The sequence below is a fragment of the Paroedura picta genome, chromosome 3 (genome assembly GCF_049243985.1).
Source record: "Paroedura picta isolate Pp20150507F chromosome 3, Ppicta_v3.0, whole genome shotgun sequence".
Lineage (NCBI taxonomy): Eukaryota > Metazoa > Chordata > Lepidosauria > Squamata > Gekkonidae > Paroedura > Paroedura picta.
Genome location: NC_135371.1, coordinates 166,220,226 through 166,244,167, shown reverse-complemented (window position 1 = coordinate 166,244,167; position 23,942 = coordinate 166,220,226). Strand labels below are relative to the sequence as shown.

At 47.3% G+C, this 23,942-nt stretch overlaps 1 long non-coding RNA gene across 2 annotated transcripts; it reads right to left on the bottom strand.

Moving 5' to 3' along the window:
• Positions 1-5,282: 5,282 nt before the first annotated feature.
• Positions 5,283-15,223, bottom strand: LOC143833438 (uncharacterized). Of its 2 annotated transcripts, XR_013229635.1 has the most exons (8): positions 15,067-15,223; positions 12,940-12,975; positions 11,463-11,504; positions 10,868-10,909; positions 9,522-9,560; positions 9,038-9,079; positions 6,862-6,901; positions 5,283-6,131 (listed from the first exon to the last, which is right to left on the bottom strand). It is a non-coding gene; the product is annotated as an uncharacterized LOC143833438 (long non-coding RNA). The 2 variants fall into 2 exon arrangements; XR_013229636.1 differs by lacking the exon at positions 9,038-9,079.
• Between the last annotated feature and the right edge of the window lie 8,719 nt (positions 15,224-23,942).

Here is a 23,942-nt window from a genome sequence, read left to right as displayed (position 1 = left end):
TCTAATGAATTAGAGGACCGAATAAGGTTTGTTTCCCCACTCCTACAAATCCTTTTGTAGACACAACCAATATTTTTCTCAAGACGTTGTCAAGGATCATCTAGAATGATCCTTGATCATCTAGAATGATCCTAGCTGAGGATATACTTTCATTTGGAATACTCCCCATAACGGCTATTGGCTCTTCTCTCTGGTTCTGGGGTTGTTTGTTCATGGGTTTATGTGGGATTATTTTCTAATTTCCACTGTTATTTTTAATTGTTTTGATGCTCACTGCCTTAGGCACCCTGGTCAGGCGGGAGGGCAACATAAGAAAGTTTTTAAATAAAGAAAGAAATTAAAAATAAATACCACCAACCTTGACAAATAAAATCTCAATAGTACAAGGAAGATTGGCACCCGCATCCAGGATCCATTCCTCAGAGGCAGCTGTCTTTCTGTGTTCTGTGTTCTGTGTTCTGAATTTTAAATTCAGTTATAGACTGATAACATCACTTGCGCAAGCAAAATCAATAGTTGTTGTAAAACATTTTATCGGAATGTGGAAACGGTATGTACAGAAAATGTACAGGTAGATCTATCCTATTCTGTAGCTGTACCAGCTATGTGATATGGCTGGACAACGTCCATGCTGTGTACATATTGGTTGAGTTCCTACTAGTCTGCCCTGAACTACACATTCAAATGTGAATTTAAGTTTTTTAAAGTGGGTGCAATGATTTTCTCTTATTCTTCCCTCCGACGTCAGATTGCATTTTGTCTTCCTGCTTGGTGTAGTGGTTAAGAGGCAGATTGTTTACCACCGTGGCTAGTCAACAGATCCTCTATGAATCTAATCAAGGAAGAGGCTCATAGGAAACAAGAGATGGAAGGAGGTCCTGCCCTTACCTCCAGCTACCACAATACAGGCCACGCCTGGGAGCACAAGTAGGAACCAGGTCTTCATCATGGCTGAGCAGGTTTTACAGGCACTCTTTCTGCGTGCAAGGAATTCTGCAATTCTGCAGACCAGAAGCCCAAAGCCGTTCCTTTATAAAGCTGGCAAGACCCAGCCAGACATCCTGGCATGCTGCAGAGGTGTGGAAGGCATGAATGGCCACATAGGTTAAGAAGGAAGTTGCCAACAAACAGCAGAGCAGAGGGGAGGGAATAAATGGGATTGAGAAATGCATGCAATTGTCTTGGACCCAAAGTGCAAGTAGCTTGCCAGAAGGACAATCCAGTACCATAAAGTATTCCAATATTTTAGAAGCCGTTGTTTTTCTTTTGCTCCAGGAGATTGTTGAATGCTTTTGATGGAAACTGAACGGGAGAAGCCAGTTGATGTAGTATTGAGCCTGCCATTGCGTTACTAAGAAGGTGGATCGGTGATGACGCCTTACTTGACTTAATCCAAGAAGGGTCGATGTTCCCCATTTGTATGCTGAGATCCTTCTCTCCAAGTTAATCCATGTGTGTTTGCTACGGCAGATTTGCCTAAGGCAGGGGTTGTCAAACTGCGGCCCTCCAGATGTCCATGGACTACAATTCCCAGGAGCCCCCTGCCAGCATTCGCTGGCAGGGGGCTCCTGGGAATTGTAGTCCATGGACACCTGGAGGGCCGCAGTTTGACTACCCCTGGCCTAAGGAGAAGGCCACATCAGTCCTTAATTGCTTCAGAAGTACAAACCTGGGTGCCAACAGCCAGAGGGGATATTTAAAGATGGTTTGATTCCAACTGCATCTTATGAGATCTCATTGAATACCTGAGTGTTTTTCCTATCGATTTACTGATCTCCAGTTAAAACCAGTAGGTGATTTGAAAGCCCTCCATCTGAGCCCCTGGAGAAGAGCTGCCAGGTTCAGTAGATAATATGGATGGTGGTGGATCAATGTGAAGGAGGAGAACAAGATAAAGAGGAAGATGATTTGGTTTTCATTTTTCACTACCTGAAGGAGTCTCATAGCGGCCGACAGTTGCCATTACACCTGTTGCTCTCCCCATAACAGAGGTAGGTGAGGCCGAGAGAGCTCTGAGAGCACTGTGACTGGTCCAAGGTAACCTAGCATGACTCATGTGTCCCAAAGTGGGACCAAACGGGGGGAAAAAACCCACCTGAAAATCAGGCACAGGAACCTGAAGGCTGAGAAAACTGAAAGTCAGAATAAAATACAACTGTTTATTAATGCATTTCGACCCTACTGGGTCTTCCTCTGTGGTCAATTATCTGTAAACTGCTCCACGGGAGCTGTAGTAGTAAAAGGGTAAGGGCAATGTGGAAGGAGAAAGAAGAAGAAGAGTTGGTTCTTATATGCCGCTTTTCCCTACCCGAAGGAGGCTCAAAGCGGCTTACAGTCGCCTTCCCTTTCCTCTCCCCACAACAGACACCCTGTGAGGTGGGTGAGGCTGATAGAGCCGTGATATTACTGAAGAAGAAGAGTTGGTTCTTATATGCCGCTTTTCTCTACCCAAAGGAGTCTCAAAGCGGCTTACAATCCCCTTCCCTTTCCTCTCCCCACAATAGACACCCTGTGAGGTGGGTGAGGCTGAGAGAGCCCTGATATTACTGAAGAAGACGAAGAGTTGGTTCTTATATTATGCTTTTCCCTACCCGAAGGAGGCTCAAAGCGGCTTACAGTCGCCTTCCCTTTCCTCTCCCCACAACAGACACCCTGTGGGGTGGGTGAGGCTGAGAGAGCCCTGAGATTACTGAAGAAGACGAAGAGTTGGTTCTTATATGATGCTTTTCCCTACCCGAAGGAGGCTCAAAGCGGCTTACAGTCGCCTTCCCTTTCCTCTCCCCACAACAGACACCCTGTGAGGGAGCTGAGGCTGAGAGAGCCCTGATATTACTGAAGAAGAAAAAAGCTGGTTCTTATATGCCACTTTTCTCTACCCGAAGGAGTCTCAAAGGGGCTTACAGTCGCCTTCCCTTTCCTCTCCCCACAACAGACACCCTGTGAGGTGGGTGAGGCTGACAGAGCCCTGATATTACTGAAGAAGAAGAAGAGTTAGTTCTTATATGCCACTTTTCTCTACCCAAAGGAGGCACAAAGCGGCTTACAATCGCCTTCCCTTTCCTCTCCCCACAACAGACACCCTGTGAGGTGGGTGAGGCTGACAGAGCCCTGATATTACTGAAGAAGAAGAAGAGTTAGTTCTTATATGCCACTTTTCTCTACCCAAAGGAGGCACAAAGCAGCTTACAATCGCCTTCCCTTTCCTCTCCCCACAACAGACACCATGTGAGGTGAGTGAGGCTGAGAGAGCCCTGATATCACTGCCTGGTCAGAATAGTTTTATCAGCGCTGTGACTAGCCCAAGGTCCCCCAGCTGGCTGCATGTGGGGGAGCGCAGAATCGAACCCGGCATGCCAGATTAGAAGTCCGCACTCCTAACCACTACGCCAAACTGGTGGGCCCTGTCTGGGATAAAAACTTCGAGGGCCCAATCAGAAGCCACAATGCGGCTCCTGATTAGACCCTCCGAGTGTCAATCCAGGGTCAAGTGGCGCGGCTCCCCGTTGGCTGGTTGGACCGGCCTCGCCTGGCCCGGCCGGGGACTCAGTAAACAAGCGAAGAGCCTTCACCGCTAGTGGGTACCCGTGGGGCGACTGGGGGGTAGGGGCTGGCTTCCATGCGGCGAGAGGAGCGGTCCGGCGTGTCGGAGAGCCGGAGACAGTGCTGCCTGGGCCTTGGGAATGCCTTTCTCCGGGGGGGGGGGACGGCCTTCCCAGGGCCCGGGCAGCGTTTCCCAGGCACCTGGGAATGGCTGTTGCAGCGGGGGGGGGGGGTGCGGGTGGTGAAAGCCCCGGGGGTGGCACTGCCAGGGTGGCTGGGAATGACTAGCACCCGCTGTATTCTTTTCACAGCAGGCTTAATTACTAGTATTAAATATTGCACTCTTAAGTATAGGCGTTTCACACAATAAAAACACAATAAAACCCATAAAAACCTGTCATTACAATGACTAAAGGTGAATGTTTTCCTCACTAGCCATGCCCAACAGATACATAATACCTAGGAACACCACTCTCAGATATTGTCGTACTCTGCATAGAGAGTGCATCTTACGTGTGTCAGGAAAAAAGCTTCATAATTGTTTTAGAAAGAGTGCATTATTTAATATTATTGACCACTGAGGAAGACCCAGTAGGGTCGAAACACGGTTGGTCAGTTCATGTGCAGTTAGATCTGTATAATTTTTATGTAGTTTTTTGTTTTTAGCCTAATATTGGTGCACATTAATAAATAACAGTTAAAATTTCATATTGTTTTATAGCTCAGCTTCTGAGTTCCTGACTTTTAAGCTTGGCTTTTCATTCCATTTTTGGGTTTGCTGCGTTCTGGACCAGTTGTAGTTTCCAGGTCAGGCCTTCGTAGAATGAGCTGCAGGAGTCCAGTCTAGAGGTGACCATCACATGGATTGCTAGTTAGGTGTTCCGGGGCCGAGTAGGGGACTTGTAGTTTAGCTTAGAGAAACACCATCTGTGCCCAACAGAAATTTAAATCCAGGTGTTTGCCATTGAGGCTAGCAAACGTTTCCAGAACTAAGCTCTGGAAAGGAGCCCATCCTGGTAGTTTAGCCCCAATCAGGACAGAGCTCTCAGCCAGGAAAGTCTAATAAGTCGTACAGCTCTCCACCTCCAACTTCCTGCCAGTTTCAGAAGTTTGCTGCATGGAAAAGGAGCTGGTCTCAGAGCATGCCCTGCTACTAGTAAGTTGCCCTGGTCTCCTGGCCTCTTTCCACTCAGAGGACATGTCTCCTGTCTTCTGAGGGAGAGCTGTAGGAAGCCCAGAAACAGCCCCCTGCTGGCCCTCTGGGACCCAGGGCAGCCAGGAGAAGCCCCCGCCCTGGGAATGTTTACTCATGGATAAGTCATGTGATGTTTGCAATTTCTAATCTGAGAAGGGAGAAATATTTTGTGGGTAATCATCACAGTTCAATTGTAGCAGGGAAAAATAATGCTGGCATGGATGGGACTGGGTAGATGTAGATTTTCCTTTTCCATATGGACACCATCTTGGTCTTGTTGCAGTCTTTCCAAGACCATCACTACACAGCAAATTTTGAGACCAATAGCATGAAAGATGGGGAGACTGTAGATGGGGCACAGAAGCACCATGAGGCCATGGGGACATGTGGAGGGGGGGGGGGAGGCACTGTTTCCCAGTAGAAGAAGGTTTTATACCCTGGTTTTCACTGCCCACAGGAGTCTCAGAGTGGCTTACAAATGCCTTCCCTTTCCTCTCCCCACAACAGACGCCCTGTGAGGGAGCACAATAAAATCAGAGTCCAGTCGTACCTTTAAGACCAACAAAGATTTATTCAAGGCGTGAGCTTTCGAGTGTCTCCATTGGAACCTCTTGTCTTTGGACCACTGCAAAATCCCCCCTCACAGGACTTGAGACATTTTGCTGAGAATTAGTATATTTTATTTATTTCATGGTACATGATGTCATGATAGCAGTTCCACAGAACTGAAAGGATTTTACCTCTTACATTGATTTGGTCAGTTATCCTAGTAGGCTCCGTAGATTGCTTAATATAGTAGTATCAGGGGAGAGGCTTGACCTTTCTGCCCTGTTGTTGGCCCTCCAGAGGAGCTGGTTAGATACTGTGTGAGAGAGAATGCTAGGCTTGATGGACCACTGGTCTGACCCAGCAGGGCTCTTCTTGTGATTTAGGATGCTTAGGGCTGATCCTGCGTTGAGCAGGGGGTTGGACTAGATGGCCTGTATGGCCCCTTCCACCTCTATGATTCTATGATCTCATGAAGGCCTTGGCCTCTATGCCCTGTTGCTGGTTCTCCAGAAGGGCTAGTTGGATACTGGGTGAGAGAAAATGCTAGGCTAGAAGGAACATTCTTCTGACTCCTCTTATATTCTTGGATGCTTTAGGATGCTTTGGGCTGATCCTGCATTGAGCAGGGGGTTGGACTAGATGGCCTGTCTGGCCCCTTCCAACTCTATGATTCTATGATATTATGATTCTGTGATTCTTATATAAGGGCTCCTCTTATATTCTTATGACCTTGAAAACTGCTCAAAGTATTGCATGCTTTATTCAAAACTAAAGCAGGACATAAATGTTTAACACGGAACACTCAAAGAGCGCTGCCAAGATTACTCGACAATTCATGATGAGAGCCCTGTGAGATTAGAAGAAAAAGGACTGTTATTACAGGAGAACACATTCAAGGGTGGCCAACCAAGCCTCTTTACACTCATATTAACAGATGACCTTTTACACTCACACTAACAAGACGAGCTTTTGGCTGTTGATTTATTTAAGTCAGGGGTAGTCAAACTGCGGCCCTCCAGATGTCCATGGACTACAATTCCCAGGAGCCCCTGCCAGCGAATGCTGGCAGGAGCTCCTGGGAATTGTAGTCCATGGACATCTGGAGGGCCGCAGTTTGACTACCCCTGATTTAAGTGCTTACAACCCATTTTTCTCCCAGATGGGACCCAAAGTAGCTCCCTGCAACAACCAGAAGAACAAGCAAATAATCAAAAGAACAACTCTTGGAGATGGTTGGGACACCATACGTGATTCATCCGAGTGACACTGGCTTCAAGCCATTAGCTAAGAGTCAAAGGGCCAAAGGGGTGGGATGTCTCTGTATCTGGCCTTTTGACTGATACCAAAGAGCTTATTCCTTTGAATAAGTCGAAGGACTCATTTACAGCAACGTAAAGCTTGCACATTTTGAGGGGAAAAAAGCCCAGTAATTTCCAAGCAGAGGCAAGCCTCATCCAGTGCTGGTGCTGGCACCCTCCAAAATGATAATCAGTTCATAGCATTGTGAGACTAACAGATATAGGCCAGGCTGTGTGAAGTTTGCTACTTGACCCCAGCTTAGAAAGAAAGGTCCTTACCATCATCCCTTGATCATGTCGAGCACATCTGAGAGCTCAGCTAAGGAAAAGGAAAAGAAGCTTTGAATGAAGGGGTCTTGATATTGTATTGTTGGATAAATTCTGCCCAAGCCAAATCTACCTGCCCCTTCCATGCGCTTTCCAGGAATGGCCTGTGATCCATGAAGATTTCTGTGCCCCACAGTGCTACATCACTCCCTGGAGGAGGGGGGAATCAGGAGCCGTGCAAAAATGTACGTTCCTGGAAAATCATGTTTGTAATTGTATTTGTTTTTCAGAATACCTTTATTGGCATTGTATTTGTTTATTTGATATTTTTTAAACTGCCCTCTAAGCTCGCTGGTTCAGGGCGGTGTACAATATTTTAATTATAACTAACAATAAAATTGGGGAAGGCACTGGCAAACCACCCTGTATTGAGTCTGCCATGAAAACGCTAGAGGGCGTCACCCCAAGAGTCAGACATGACCCGGTGCTTGCACAGGGGATACCTTTACCTTTTAACAATAAAATACCTTAAAAATCAACTGATAATACCTTAAAATGTCATTAAACCTGCACTATAACTAGCAGCAATATCAAAATAGTTTCTGGGTCATTTGTTATTCTAGGTACCTTTCCAGGTCAAGCTGTTTTTGCGGGATTGCCTTTTATAGGGGGACCCATTCGATGTTATAGTATTTGAATTGAAATATCTAAAATAAATATTTTTAAGGCCCGCCCTTCCTAAACACTCAGGGTGGGTAATAACATGGATCAAAAGTCGATACAATTATAAAATCATATCTAAATACCATAAGAGATTCCATTTCTGTAGCCCTCAACCAGTTCAGGTTTGGGCTGGGGAGGGCAGATCTACTCTCAGCTTGCAACAGTGAGGTCAGCACTTCTAGATGGTCCAGTTGAATTTGATTTGCTCAACATTTGTGATTTTAGTGTGTGTATGTTCCTTTTGATTTCAGAGGTCACAGGGCCAAGAGATGCTGGGGTGGGGCAGGGGTCAGCAGAGAATCATGTCATGTCAAAGCCCTAGAATGTCTGCTGTCCACCAGCTTGCTGCCCACCAGGTATACAGTAAAGCAGTGGTCCCCAACCTTTTTATCACCGGGGACCGTACAACGCTTGACAGTTTTACTGAGACCCAGGGGGGTAACTTTTTGCCAAGGGACGTTGCTACCCACTGAGCCCCTGCTCCACTTGCTTTCCCGCCGGTGCCCCTGACTTCCCGCCGCCCGCTGGGAGGCACTGCCAGCAATAGCTGCGCAGTGCCACGCCAAGGGGGAGCCCCAGCCATGGCAGCCACTGGAAAGCACCAAAGGTAAGCCGGCAGCAGAGTGGCAGGGCAGCCCCCGAGGCAGCAGCCAGGGAGGAGGACGAGGAGGAGCTGCGGCCCGGTACTGACTGATCCACGGACCGGTACTGGTCTCCGGACCGGGGGTTGGGGACCACTACTGTGAAAGGATTAGAAGCAGACTCACAGCTGATCACAGTCAGCACACTGCTTCTGATCTCCCCTCCCCCTTTTTGTGGGCTTCTCATCCCACCCTGCTCCAATTGCTGTGTTTTTTGGGAGGGCTGGTTCCAGGCCGAGGAAAAAGGCCTAAGTGGCAGGTGGTTGTTTTGTGACAGTCCTCACCGGTATTTAATACAGGCACCTTCTGAAATAATCCCTCACCATAAAGTAGGCGTGGCCAAACTGTGGCTCTTCAGATGTCTGTGGTGCTGGCTCATGGTAATTGTAGTCCATGGACATCTGGAAAGCCACAGTTTGGTCACACCTGTCATAAAGTAATGAAGTTGAAAGGCCCATGTAGGGAAGTATAAAGTCTTGCAAGTTTTGAGGAAAAGGAATCCTACAATTTTGCAACAGGGTTGGGCCTTGGCATGTGGCCCACCTCAGCCAATGCTGATACTAGAAAAGACCAAAGCACAAGCTTCAAAATACAAGGCCTCCGTTTGGTAGCTGTATTACTCTTCTTGAGCTGAGCAATCCTTTTTTTGGTTCACAATCAGATCATGAGTCTAGAAAGCTATATGTTTGGCTGCCCAAGAGGTTCGCTGCAAAATTCGTAGTATCCCAGATAAATGATAATCTAGCCATAACATCATGAGACTGAATGCTGTAGCTAAGGTTATACAATCTATTTGACCCCAGCTTAGAAAGGGAAGTCCTTACCATCATCCCCCAAAATTTGATTAGCAACATCTGAGATCTCAGCTGAGAAAAAAAATTAAAATAGATTTTGTAATAATGCATGTTTTGTGTTGTATTGCAACAGGAATTTAGAGAAAACAAGGTCCAGCTGATTCTCCCTCACACTTTTGGCTAATAATCCATGACCCATACAGGTTTCAGCATTCCATTCACACCACTACATACGAGAGGAACAAAGTCATATATAATCAGCGGAGTCAGCTTCTCATGTCCCAGCCCTGGAAAGTTCACTGCATGCCAGTTTGCTGGAACTATACATTAAAGTGGATCAGAAGCAGACTCACAGCTGATCAGGGTCAGGAGCCCATTTCTGATTGCCTCCTTTCCAAATAGATGGTAATCTACCATAACTTCTGTAATATCATAAGACTGAATGTTTCAGCTAAGGTTATCTGTGAAGGCTGTATGTTCTACTTGACCTCATCTCAGAAAGGAAAGTCCTTACCATCTCCAAAAGCTTGATGAACAACGTCTGAGAGCGGAGCTAAGGGAAAAAATGAAAATAGATTTTATAATAATGCATGCGTTACGTTATATTGCAACAGGAATTCAGCCAAAGCAAAGCCTACCTGACCCTCCCTCACACCTTTTGCTCATAATCCATGACCCATACAGGTTTCAGCCTTCTAATCACTACATTACTCATGGGGAAATTGTCAGACACCATCAGCTGAGAGTCAGTTTCTTAGATGATTCTATATCCCAGTCCTGGAAAGTTCATTGCTCACCAGTTTGCTGGAGGCATACAGTAAAGGAAATCAGAAGAAGACTCACAGCTAATCAGGATCAAGAGCCCATTTCTGATTGCCCCCTCTCCCTCCCATTCCAAGTAGCTGATAATTTATCCATAAATTCTGTAACATCATGAGACTGAAAGTTTCAGCTAAGGCTACCTATGAAAACTGTATGTGGCATTTGACCCCAGCTTAAAAAGGAACATCCTTATCATTTTCCCCAAAACTTGATCAACAACGTCTGAGACCTGAGCTAAGAAAAAAAAATGAAAATAAATTTTGTAATATTGCATACTTTCTTTTTTATTAAATTATATGCAATAGGAATTCAGCCAGAACAAGGTCCACCTGAACCTCACACACATCTGCTAATAATCCATGACCCAGACAGGTTTCAGTACTCCAATCACTCCATCACATGTCGAGGAACAAAGGCACCATCGGCTGAGAGTCAGCTTTTCATGGCCCAGCCCTGGAAAATTCACTGCCCACTGGTTTGCTGCAAGTATACAGTTAAGTGTTGGCGAGCCAGGTTTGATTCCCCACTCCCCCATGTGCAGCCACAGTACTGATAAAGCTGTTCTGGCCAAGCTGTAATATCAGGGTCTCTCAGCCTCACCTCCCTCACAGGGTGTCTGTTTTGGGGAGAGGAAAGGGAAGGAGACTATAAGCCACTTTGAGACTCCTTCGGGTAAAGTGGCGTTTAAGAACCGACTCTCCTTCAGTGATATCAGGGCTCTCTCAGCCTCACCTTCCTCACAGGGTGTCTGTTTTGGGGAGAGGAAAGGGAAGGTGACTGTAAATTGCTTTAAGCCTCCTTCGGGTAGAGAAAAGCAGCATATAAGAACCAACTCTTCTTCTTCTTCGAGCAAATCAGAGGCAGACTTACAGCTGATCAGGGTCAGCAGCCCATTTCTCTTCACCCCCTCTCCCATCCATTCTGAATAGATGATAATCTATCTGTAAATTCTGTAACATCACGAGGCTAAATGTTTCAGCTATGGTTATAAAGGCGTTACGTGCTTCTTGACCACATTTTAGAAAGGAAAGTCCTTACCATTTTCCCCCAAAAGTTGATTAACAACATCTGAGACCTGAGCTAAGGAAAAAAAGGAAAATTATTTTTGTGGTGGTTGACTCTTACAGTTGCATTGCAATAGAAGAGCAACCAATCCAAAGTCCATCCCCCAAACCTTCCAGTAATAACCTATAATCCATACAGGTTTCAGTAACCCCAATCCACTATATCACATTCCTCCCCAAAAAACAGGTTCCCTGTGAAATTAGTAGCATCCCTAATAGATGGTAACTCATCCATAACATCAGGAGACGGCCCCATTTGAATCTATTGTGAAGATCCATTGTTCATTTGTATATAGATTGGGATTTTTTCTCAGTTCTATCCTGCCTCTTGTCCCACCAAGCCGATCTCACTCTTTCCACTGCTCCAGACAGACGAATGCTCTACCTTGATCTACCCTGCAAGGCTGTTGTGTAGATGGCCCCCCCTCCCCTGGGCCAAGCTGCTTGCCCTGCCACGACCCCATGAAAGGGTTGCTTGACTCCCAAAGGGGTCCCGATCCCCAGGTTGAGAGCCACTGGGCTAGATGGCATTCGACACTCGACCCCAGCATGCTAAGGAGAGTCCTTACCACCCTCCCCGAAAACTTGATCCAGAAATTCTGAGAGGCGCCCTGAGAAAAAAGAAAGCAAATGTCAAAATAAAATAGGCTTTGGGTTGCATTGTAACAGGAGTTCAGCTAAAGCACGGTCTACCTGCCACTTCCTTCACACCTTCCAGTAATAAATGACAAAAAATGTTGATCATTTCCTGAAAAATCATGTGCACAGTTTTAAAGCAGTATATGAGTTTACTTAGCTCAAAATGTGTGCTTCGGGTGTATGTGTTGGGGAGGGGGGTTACTAGAATACGACTCTATGGCATTGCTCTTGGTCATGAGAAATCAAGTAACAAAACACAGTTAGAATCATAGAATAATAGAGTCGGAAGGGACCTCCTGGGTCATCTAGTCCAACCCCCTGCATTATGCAGGACACCCACAACCCTATTGCTCATCCACTGTCACCTGCCACCCCCTTGAGCCTTCACAGAATCAGCCTCTCCGTCAGATGGCTCTCCAGACCCTGCTTAAAAATCTCCAAAGATGGAGAACCCCTCCCCTCCCGAGGAAGCCTGTTCCACTGAGGAACCACTCTAACCGTCAGGAACTTCTTCCGGATGTTGAGACGGAACTTCTTTTGAATTAATTTCATCCTATTGGTTCTGGTCCGTCCCTCCGGGGCAAGAGAGAACAACTCTGCTCCATCCTCTCCATGGCAGCCTTTTAAATACTTGAAGATGGTTATCAGATCCCCTATTAGTCGTCTCTTCTGAGTCTCATTGCTCTGAATTCTTCTTTGCATGCTGGTATAATTCCTACTTTCCTTAAAGGTGATTATGTAGTGGAGGGAAGAGTATATGATACATCTCTCTCAGTACAGTACTTACAAAGTGATAAATCAGTGATACAACAGTTTCTGAGCTCTGAATTTGTCTCTGTGCACAGATCCGATCCCCTCCTTCCTTAAACATGCCCTAAATCATTCACTTTAGCACATCTTACAAGGTGTTCAGAGGCAGCGTGGTATAGTGGTTGAGACCAGTAACCTCTATCCAGATGCCAGAGAATCACATATTGAAAACAATGACCAGTGGGAGGTGGTGTGATAGAGCTGCACTAAGCCCCTAAGAGTTGACAGTTTCCTACAGAACATTGGCCCTGACTTGGATAGCTCAGGTGAGCCTGCAGATGTCAGAAGCTAAGCAGGGTCAGCACTGGTTGACATGTAGATGGGCAACCACCAAGGAAGTCCAGGTTTGCTGTGCAGAGCTGGGCAAGGGCAAGCCACCTCTGACCATCTCTGGCCTTGAAAACCCAATGGGGGGATAGCCATGAGTCAGCTGCTACTTGGTGGCACGTTCCTCCACCACCGGAGAGCATCTAGAAGGGGCTCCCTACAGTCCTTCTTCCCCTGTGATCTCCCACTATTCCATAAGAGGTAGAGTTCTGTTGCTTTGTGCTACTATCAAACTGAACTCAATCAATAGCTCCCTCTTGTGCTACTCACCTCTACCTCCACCATCATGGTCACTGTGAGCTGAAGCTAGGGGGGAAAGTCATAGAAAAAAATTAACATGAAATCCTCAAACAGATCTGGTTATCTTTTCCACGTATGTTTTGCTCCCTCTACTGGTCAGTTCATCTTTCCCTGCTGTTTCTCCAGCAGGTCTTTTTACAAGCATTTAAATCAGGGAACCCAACCAGGGGTCCGTGGACCCCCCCAGGGGCCTGGGGGAGCTCCAGTGGGAATCCACAGCATTTCCCTTCCTGCCTTAAGCTAGGGAACTGGCCATTTCAATCGCTACCCCTCCCTCTCCAATGTGAGTTCTGGGAGGGGGGACGAGCCCGCATACCTACTCCTGGCTTAAACCACTTTCTTCCCCCAAAGTCCTTGAGTCTGCCTCTTAACATGGGTGGTGATGTCATTTCCGGTGACGTGTCACTTCTGGGGGGGGCATGGCAGGGAGGTATAGCCAGCTGACATTGCTTCTGGGGCTCCTCAAAGCCTGAAAAATTATTCCAGGGGCTCCTCCATGTTCAAAAGGTTGGAAAAGGCTGATTTCAGTCCTCGTAAAAATACCCAGGGACACAGCTGGGAAAGACTGAAGTGTCCACTAGAGGGAGTGAAACCCATGTAGGAAAGATTTTTTTTAGCAAACCCAGCATAGTTCAGGCCCACAATCACCAAGTATAACACACATGAGCTTCAGAGGACACGGAGGAGGAGGAGAGTTGGTTCTTATATGCTGCTTTTCTCTACCCGAAGGAGTCTCACAGTGGCTTACTCTCCCCTTCCCTTTCCTCTCCCTGCAACAGACACCCTGTGAGGGAGGTGAGGCTGAGCCCTGAGATTACTGAAGAAGAGGAGTTGGTTCTTATATGCCGCTTTCCCCTACCCGAAGGAGGCTCAAAGCGGCTTACAGGCGCCTTCCCTTTCCTCTCCCCACAACAGACACCCTGTGAGGTGGTTGAGGCTAAGAGCTCTGATATCACTGCTCAGTCAGAACAGCTTTATCAGTGCTGTGACTAGCCCAAGGTCACCCATCTGGCTGCATGTGGGGGAGCGCAGAATCGAACCCGGCATGCCAGATGAGAACTCCGCACTCCTAACCACTACACTTGTGCTGGCTTTCTCAACTGGCCTTTTATCTAACATGAAACCACGGTGAAGCTTCTCTATGGTGACGGTGTGAAATGAGGGTTCAGCTTTTATTCTCTGTCTCAACAACAGCTGGCTTCATTGGTTTTGCTCTCACAAGGGGTCTCTGTGATCAGGGAGTCCACAAAGACAGCTCTAGGGACAAACCAGAATTGATCTCAGACTCCCATCCCATGAAAGCATAGTTAAGCCAGACCAACCTCAGATCCTGATGTCAGATTCTGGTTTCATAGATCCTAACTTGAAGTCGTGTTTTGTGGAATGGCCCACCTATGAACTAACACACTAACCACAATATAATTGAACCATGTTTTCACATGATATGTGAACTGACATGATACTCATAGAGTTGGAAGGGACCTTCTGGGCCATCTAGTCCAAACCCCTGCACTATGGACAGTAAAAACGCTATCGCTCATCCACTGTCACCTGCCACCCCCTTGAACCTTCACAGAATCAGCCTCCCTGTCAGATGGCCATCCAGCCTCTGTTTTACATTTCTAAAGACTGAGAACCCACCACCTCCTGATGAAGCCTGTTCCACTGAGAAACCGCTGTCAGGAACTTCTTCTGGATGTTTAGACAGAATTTAGAATCATACTCATAGAGTTGGAAGGGACCTCCTGGGTCATCTAGTCCAACCCCCTGGACACTCACATCCCTATTGCTCATCGACTGTAACCTGCCACCCCCTTGAACCTCCACGGAATCAGCCTCTCTGTCGGATGGCTCTCCAGCCTCTGTTTTAAAATCTCCAAAGATGGAGAACCCACCCCCTCCCGAGGAAGCCTGTTCCACTGAGAAACTGCTCTAACTGAATAACCTGTTCAGGATGCTGGATGGAACTTAACCAGGGTTTGGTGGCATCCCTGAAAACCAGGAGGGGATCGCTCAAGAACTCTGGGCCACTGGAAAAGGGTCGTCCCCAGGAAGAGGCTCATAGGAAACAAGGGATGAAAGTCGTGCTGCACTTACCTCCAGAGACCAAGACACAGGCCATACCTGCCAGCACTAGCAGGAACCAGCTCTTCATTCGAGCAGGAAGCTGATGGGGCACCGTTCTGTCTGACAGGACTGCAGGACTTATAGAGACCTGGAGCCCAACTCTGTTGCTTTATAAAGAGTGTTGCTGCTAGCTCTGGGTTGAGAAATACCTGGGGATTTGGGGGGGGCGGAGTCTTAGGGAGGGCGGGGTTTGGGGAGGGAGCACAGCAGGATATAAGGTGGTAGAGTCTACCTTCCAAAGCAGGCATTCTCTTCTCCAGAGGAACTGGTCTGAGATATCTGGAGACCAATTGCAATAGCAGGAGTTCAGTGTTGCACTCTTCCTGATGCCCAGCGTTGTGATTTTGAGCTGCAGGCCCACTGAGCTGGCATTTGCCGCAGCAGAGCACCGTGTTCTGCTGCTGGGCACTAGCACGTTGGCTCTATTAGGGCGGCACAGGATTCTGCTGCTGGGCTCCAGCCCATTGCACTGCAGTCCCTGCAGAAATACCCCTCCCCACTCCGTTCTCCAGTATGCACTTGGTCTTGTTGGGCTGGCACTGGTTCTGCTGGGCAGCACTGCACTGACCCTGACACTGGACTGGCCTCACAAAAATGCATTCTTGTCATGGTGCTTTGCGCCAACGGGACCACTGGGGAAGTGATGTGGCACTGCTGATTCCCTGGTGGGAGTGGCGCGGTGCCCTGAACCAGACAGTAGGTGTGGCTGGGTGAGAGACAGAGCCAAGATAGGCCGACTGGTGTGGCCTCCCTTGGGGAGAAGGGGAGGCACCTGCTCAACCAAGTGGCTTTCCAGCTTCCATGCTGGACTCCCAACAGGAGCACGGCCTACTCCCCTCATTGCAGGAGAGAAGGGCCCTGCTGTGCAAAGCCCTGTGACCTTGGAGAGGTCTCTGGTGGGCATGATCCATCCAGGCAGGACAGGGTCAAGGTGGCGGCTTGGTTTATTCCAGAAAAAGTGCTGCCTCCCCTCCTCTCTCACCCCACCCCTATTGTCAGATGGGCTTTCTAGCAATGGGTGCAGAGGGAGGGCAGAGGGTTCGATTTCCCCCACCGTCCCCAAGCGAGGTTTTCTTAATCAGCTCCATTCCTTGCAGAGTGGTTCTGTTTCCCAGGTGCAAGACAGGAGGATGACACTCAAAAAAAAAGGAGGTTTTCCTTTTCTGTTCCCCCCCCCCTTTCCTATGTTGTTTTAACATAGTGGTGGGATCCAGGGGCAAAACCTTTGGCAGCCATCAACAGGAAACAGAGTTGCTCTCCTGTTAGAATTATGCACTTCAGCCCAAGTCCATAAGGTGGCCCACAAGAGTGAAGGATTTGTGATTCAGTATCTGCACAATAGAGCCTCTTGTGGTGCAGAGTGGTAAGGCAGCGACATGCTGTCTGAAGCTGTCTGCCCATGAGGTTGGGAGTTCGATCCCAGCAGCCGGCTCATGGTTGACTCAGCCTTCCATCCTTCCGAGGTCGGTAAAATGAGTACCCAGCCTGCTGGGGGGTAAACGGTAATGACTGGGGAAGGCACTGGCAAACCACCCCGTTTTGAGTCTGCCATGAAAAGGCTAGAGGGCGTCACCCCAAGGGTCAGGCATGACCCGGTGCTTGCACAGGGGAGACCTTTACCTTTACCTTTTTATCTGCACAATGCCCATTGCACACGCTATCCATCTTGTCCGATGGCGCAGGAGATGCAAAGGTAATTGCATTTGAATCAGCACCTATTAGACAATATTATTTACACTGAATTATTACGGTTAGCTGTCATGATTAGGAAATCCTCATGCAGTGCCAAGGTTCTTTGCATTTAATTACTTTCCATCCTCCCTGACCAGTTGCATTTGCTAATAAAAACTGTTGTGTTTTTCTGTCTGGGGTGAGTTTCTTTCTGTCCCACGTAGAGGGAAAGGTTGGGGGAGCTTGGTCTGTTTAGCTTGGAGAGGAGGCGACTGAAAAGGGATCTGATAACCATCTTCAAGTATTAAAAGGGTGCCATGTAGAGTAGGGGTAGTCAACCTGTGGTCCTCCAGATACAGATGCTGGCAGGGGCTCATTGGGAATTGTAGTCCATGAACATCTGGAGGACCACAGGTTGACTACCCTTGATGTAGAGGATGGAGCAGAGTTGTTCTCTCTTGCCCCGGAAGGACAGACCAGAACTAATGGGATGAAATTAATTCAAAGGAAATTCCGTCTAAATATCCGGAAGAAGTTCCTGACAGAGCGGTTTCTCAGTGGAACAGGCTTCCTCAGGAGGTGGTGGGTTCTCCACCTTTGGAAATGTTTAAACAGAGGCTGGAGAGCCATCTGACAGAGAGGCTGATTCTGTGAAGGCTCAAGGGGGTGGCAGGTGACAGCGGATGAGCGAGAGGGTTGTGAGTGTCCTGCATAGTGCAAGGGGTTGGACTAGATGACCCAGGAGGTCCCTTCCAACTCTATGAGTCTATGATTCCACGATTCTATGATTCTCCAAGAAACGTGGGATGGCATGCATGAATTTTCTCCTCCTCCCCAATCTGGCCACACAACAACCCTGTGAGACAGATTCAACCCCATTAGAGACTTGGGCAGCAATCCTGAAGCACATTTTCCTAGGGGTTGAATGTGGAATTTGCTGCCACATGGTGGAGTGAAGGCCACAAGAATAAACAGCTTTAAAAGGGGAATTAGCCATGGTGACTATGGAGAACCTCCACATTCAGAAGCACTAAGCCTCTGAATCCCAGAGCCAGGAGTCAACATCACTGGAAGTCCTTGGTCTCCAAGCCCTCTTATTGACCATCCAGAGGAACTGGTTGATTACTGTGTGAGAAGGGAGGCTGGACTAGACAGACTATTGGTTTGATCCAGCAGGCCTCAGCCTCTTTGCCCTGTTGTTGTCCTTTCAGAGAAACTGGACTTGGTGGACCAGTGGTCTGATCCAGCAGGGCTCTTCTTATGTTCTTTTGAAGGCCTTGGCCTCCATGCCCTGATGCTGGCCATCCAGAGGAACTGGTTGTCCACTGTGTGAGAAAGGATGCTGAATTAGGTGGGTCAGCTGGACTCTTCTTATGTTCTTATGAAGGCCTTGACCTCAATGCCCTATTGATGGCCCTCCAGAAGAACTGGTTGGTTGGTGCCTGTGTGAGACAGAAAGCTGGACTAGACACACCACTGGTTTGATCCAACAAGCCTCTTTTTATGGGTTCACATGGTTCCCACTGAGATGGATGCCAAGTAGGCAGGGTTGTATGGTCCCCACCAAGCTAAATGGGCTCTCATGGCTCCTGTTGACCAAACTGCTCCACTACATGACAGAGGAAACATGCTCTCCCTGTTTTGCACCCATCTGTAGGGGGTCAAGTCCTGTGAGAGTAGGACCCTGCCCATCTTGGGATCTGGGCACCTGCCCTGCATGCCCCATGGCTAAGACTTATCCTGATGACTTTGCTAGCCAGCCAGCCCTCCCTGCCATATTACACAAATATTATTTGTAATGGGGGCTAGCAAATGTTTACCAAATTTAGCTATGGAAGGAAGCCATGCTAATCCTGAACTCTGGCAAGATGAGGACCTTCCCATTAAATCCCCATGAATACGTGGCTGTAGTTCTGGGACGATTGCTTGGAGTTTGGCTTGGAATAAGGTGAAGATCTCATGTCTGTAGTGTCTGTAGCATGAGAAGAAGAAAAAGAAGAGTTGGTTCTTATATGCCGCTTTTCTCTACCCGAAGGAGTCTCAAAGCGGCTTACAATCACCTTCCCTTTCCTCAAAATATAGCTCAGTTGCATTTGGCTGCATGTATTTCCAGAAGGCCACTCTTTAAGCCTCTGCAAAAACCAAAAGGTGTATGATTTGCCCAATGTAGATAAAAGGGGAAAAGGTCTATCATCTGATGGATTTTTTTTTCTATTCCCTTTCTTGTATGCTCAGTTCATTATCACTCTTCCAGGTCTGGGGTATTTTGCCTAACCGATTTACAGTAGCAGAACCTAATGCAAGCAGCTTACTCCAAAAGGTCAGAGCAGAAAAGCTGATTGAGGATCATATCTGATCCTGCTGTTTTACCTGATTTCACGTGTGCCGGCGTGGTGTTGTGGTTAAGAGTGACGGTTTCTAATCTGGCAAGCCGGGTTTGATTCTGCACTCCCCCACATGCAGCCAGCTGGGTGACCTTGGGCTAGTCACAGCCCTGATAAGGGTAGCCAGGGAACAAAGACATCACAATTCTTGGAGTTGATGAGGCAACAAAATCAAAGAAAAGACCTCTCCCATGCTTTAGGATGCTTTGGGCTGATCCTGCGTTGAGCAGGGGGTTGGACTAGATGGCCTGTATGGCCCCTTCCAACTCTATGATTCTATGATTCTATGATCCTCCATTGAGCAGGGGTTGGACTAGATGGCCTGTATGGCCCCTTCCAACTCTAGGATTCTATGATTCTATGATTCAAATGGGACACAAAATGGTTGACCTGGGCTGCATGTATTATGGCAATTTACTGATCGGCTCCAGGGCAGGGACTCCAGGATCGGCTCCAGTGACCCTGAGGAGGAGGGAGCAAAGGGAAAGCACTAGGAGATTCATTTATCAAAGGGCAGGTGTGTAATGTAACAACAGCAAGCAATTCTGGAAAACACACTGCAGGAAGCAACAGAAACACGAATCTGTGTTGACTCAACTCTTCAAACATGAAATAAAAGTTCACACAGGGAAATTTGTGAAATAGCCTCTTCTTTTATTCTAGTTACCGGCCTTGCAAACAGGCGAGGGGCAGAGATTCCAGATTGGGTCTCTGTTTCATATTCTTCACCAGATAAGGTCTGCTATGGTTAATTGTTTATTATCAGTGTTATTATTGATTCATTTAATTCATATGTCTGCTATGGTTAATTGTTTATTATCAGTGTTATTATTGATTCATTTAATTCATATGCCACCTTTCCTAGTGGCTCAGGGTGGTGTACGACAGCAATAAGAACAACAATAAGTCCATTAATTTTGAATGAACATTTAAAAAAACCCATAAAACGTGAAACAATAACCATCTCAAGTAAAGCATTAAAAGCATTAACCCGTCTCAGTGCACCAATGTAGTCTCCAGGTGTAGCCTGGCTGCAGCATTCCTAGGGGGGGTCTTCCACATAGGTTATCCCTTCCTGTAGAAACAAGGGACTCGTTCAGAGGTGGCTGCCCTGCCTCTGCTTCCTGACCCCTAGCACTCCTTGGGGGACCTATCTAGCCAGGCCCAGCCCTGCTTAGCTTCAGAGATCTGACAGGATCAGACTTGCTTGAGGAATTCTGGCCAGAGAGAAGCAGGAAATAATAATAAGAAGAAGAGTTGGTTCTTAGATGCCGCTTTTCTCTACCCGATGGAGTCTCAAAGCGGCTTCCCTTCCTCTCCCCACAACAGACACCCTGTGAGGGAGGTGAGGCTGAGAGAGCCCTGATATTACTGAAGGAGAAGAAGAGTTGGTTCTTATATGCTGCTTTTCTCTACCCAAAGGAGGCTCAAAGCGGCTTACAGCCGCCTTCCCTCTCCCCACAAGAGACACCCCGTGAGGGAGGTGAGGCTGAGAGAGCCCTAATATTACGGCTCTATTAGAAAAGCCTGTCAGTGCTGTGGGGACCCCAAGGTCACCCTGCTGGCTGCATGTGGAGGAAGAGCAGGGAATCAAACCTGGTTCACCAGATCAGCTATTAGTTGAGGAACTATGGCAGAAAACATTTGCGAAAAGATGCAAGATGCATGAAGGAGAGGAGTAAAGCTGGGCAACAGCTCCGTCATCCCTGTGCCTTTGGTCCCCTTCTAGGTAAATCCCCTTTAAATCCCTATGTGTTTTTGGGTTGGCATAAGGCCTTGAGCTTCTGAGCTGATAATGAAAGACGTAAATCCGGGAAAACATGCACCTCTTGCCTTCTGAGCATATAATGCCAGGGACATAAGGATGTTTACTAGGATTTGCCTAGGGAAAAAAGCGGTGTCAGTATAAAGGAAGGTTGCAATTATTAATCCTCACCTGGCATGGAAACAAATCCTCTCAACTCCTGCACTAATTAGATCTGTGGGTTTGGGTTAATGCTGTATGAATCATAGAATCATAGAATCATAGAGTTGGGAGGGGCCACACAGGCCATCTAGTCCAACCCCCTGCTCAACGCAGGATCAGCCCTAAGCATCCTAAAGCATCCAAGAAAAGTGTGTATCCAACCTTTGCTTGAAGACTTCCAGTGAGGGGGAGCTCACCACCTCCTTAGGCAGCCTATTCCACTGCTGAACTATTCTGACTGTGAAAATTTTTTCCTGATATCTAGCCTATATCGTTGGACTTGTAGTTTAAACCCATTACTGTGTGTCCTCTCCTCTGCAGCCAACGGAAACAGCATCCTGCCCTCCTCCAAGTGACAACCTTTCAAATACTTAAAGAGGGCTATCATGTCCCCTCTCAGCCTCCTTTTCTCCAGGCTGAACATTCCCAAGTCCCTCAACCTATCTTCATAGGGCTTGGTCCCTTGGTGGGGAATTTCCCTTTTGTAGCAGTATCCTGCCTTTTATGCAGGTGATAAACTAAATCTCATGGCTCCCATACTCGTAGCTACTAAAAAATCATTCTCTGCATTTAGTCTAGTAATTTTAGCTTCTCGGGGGAGAGTTCAGGCTTGATTTGATCTAGAACTCATTTATTTGTCTTTTTGCTAATTGTAAGAACACAAGAAGAGGCCTGCTGGATCAGGCCAGTGGTCCATCTTGTCCAGCCTCCTGTCTCACACAGAGGCCAACCAGTTCCTCTGGAGGACCAGCATCAGGGCACAGAGGCTGAGGCCTTCATGAGACCATAAGAAGATCCCTGCTGGATCAGACCAGAGGCCCATCTAGTCCAGTATTCTGTCTCACACAGCGGCCACAACAATTGGATGACCAGCAATAGGCTAGAGAGGTTATAGAATCATAGAATCATAGAGTTGGAAGGGGCCATACAGGCCATCTAGTCCAACCCCCTGCTCAACGCAGGATCAGCCCAAAAGGTTGAGATCTTCCTCTCATGTTGCCTCCTGGCTCTGTGTTTCAGAAGATTAGTGCCTCTGAATTTGGAGGTTCTGCTCAGTGACCAGGGCTAGTAGCCATTGAAAGACTTATCCTCCATGAATCCGTTGCCTTTGTTTATAAAAGCTGCTTATTATCCATGGTGTCCACACAATTTTCCATCAACACCACATTTCAAAGGAATGGAATGGTATCAGCTAGATATCAAGGGGGGAAAATCAAAGTCAGAGTGGTTCCATGGTGGAATAGGCCAGGGGTAGTCAACCTGTGGTCCTCCAGATGTTCATGGGCTACAATTCCCATGAGCCCCTGCCAGCTCATGCTGGCAGGGGCTCATGGGAATTGTAGTCCATGAACATCTGGAGGAACACAGGTTGACTACCCCTGGAATAGGCTGCCTAGGGAGGTGGTGAGATCCCCCACCCCTCTTCAAGTTGCAGCTGGACAGATGCTTATCATGGATTGATGCTTGTCGTGGATTTGGGTTGATCCTGCTTTGGACTAGGTGTTCCTTGCGGCCCCTTCCAACTCTAGGATTCTAAGATTTTAAGCAGAGGCTGGACAGAGACTTTTCCTGGATGCTTGAGGCTGATCCTGCATTGAGCAGGGGGTGGGACTAGATGGCCTGTAGGGCCCCTTCCAACTCTATGATTCTATTATTCTACTAATTCATCTGGTCATGTCTAAATGAGGTTGCTCTATGAACAAGCACCTGGCTGGACCAGGTTAGCCAGATCTCATAAGTTCTCTGAAGCTAAGCAGGGTTGGCTCTGGTTACTAGTTAAATGGAAGACCTCCAAGGAGGAAGTCTGCATTTGGCTTCAGGTTTTAATCTTTAGGATAGAGTTTGGGCATCAATGCCGATTTTTAAAAATAAATATATTTGATTTATTTGGAAACAAAAAAGTGAAAAAAAATTGTATTACAATTATATACTACAACTACAATTTGAAAAACAAAATATTCATAAAGCATGGAATTAACCCTATATATCCTTTTTTATATATAATCGAGAAGTTATTAACTAGATACCATATTAACCCCATCGTTAAGATATGCAATCTAAAGGCCGCTCCTCTTTCTTCGGTTACAACTTAATTCTCCTGAACGATTGACCTTCAATTTCTTCTGAATCCCAATGCAGATTAGTTGAGCATCCTATGGTAAAGTTTCGCCATAGACCCTTTTTCCATCAGTTTGTTTTACCAATCCGTAAGATCTGGTCATGATGGGGAAGAAATGGAGATAGTGACAGATTTTATTTTCCTGGGCTCCAAGATCACTGCAGATGGGGAGTGCAGCAAAGAAATTAAAAGACGCTTGCTCCTGGGGAGGAAAGCTATGGCAAATCTAGACAGCATCCTAAAAAGCAGAGACATCACCCTGCCAACAAAAGTGCGTTTAGTCAAGGCTACGGTCTTCCCAGTTGCAATGTATGGCTGCAAAAGTTGGACCATAAGGAAGGCCGAGCGTCAAAGAATTGAGGCTTTTGAACTCTGGTGCTGGAGAAGACTCTTGCGAGTCCCTTGGACTGCAAGGCGAACAAACCGGTCAGTCCTAGAGGAGATCAGCCCGGACTGCTCTTTAGAAGGCCAGATCCTGAAGATGAAACTCAAATACTTTGGCCACCTCATGAGAAGGAAGGACTCCCTGGAGAAGAGCCTAATGCTGGGAGTGATTGAGGGCAAAAGAAGAAGGGGACGACAGAGAATGAGGTGGCTGGATGGAGTCACTGAAGCAGTCGCTGCAAGCTTAAATGGACTCCGGGGAATGGTAGAGGACAGGAAGGCCTGGAGGATCATTGTCCATGGGGTCACGATGGGTCGGACA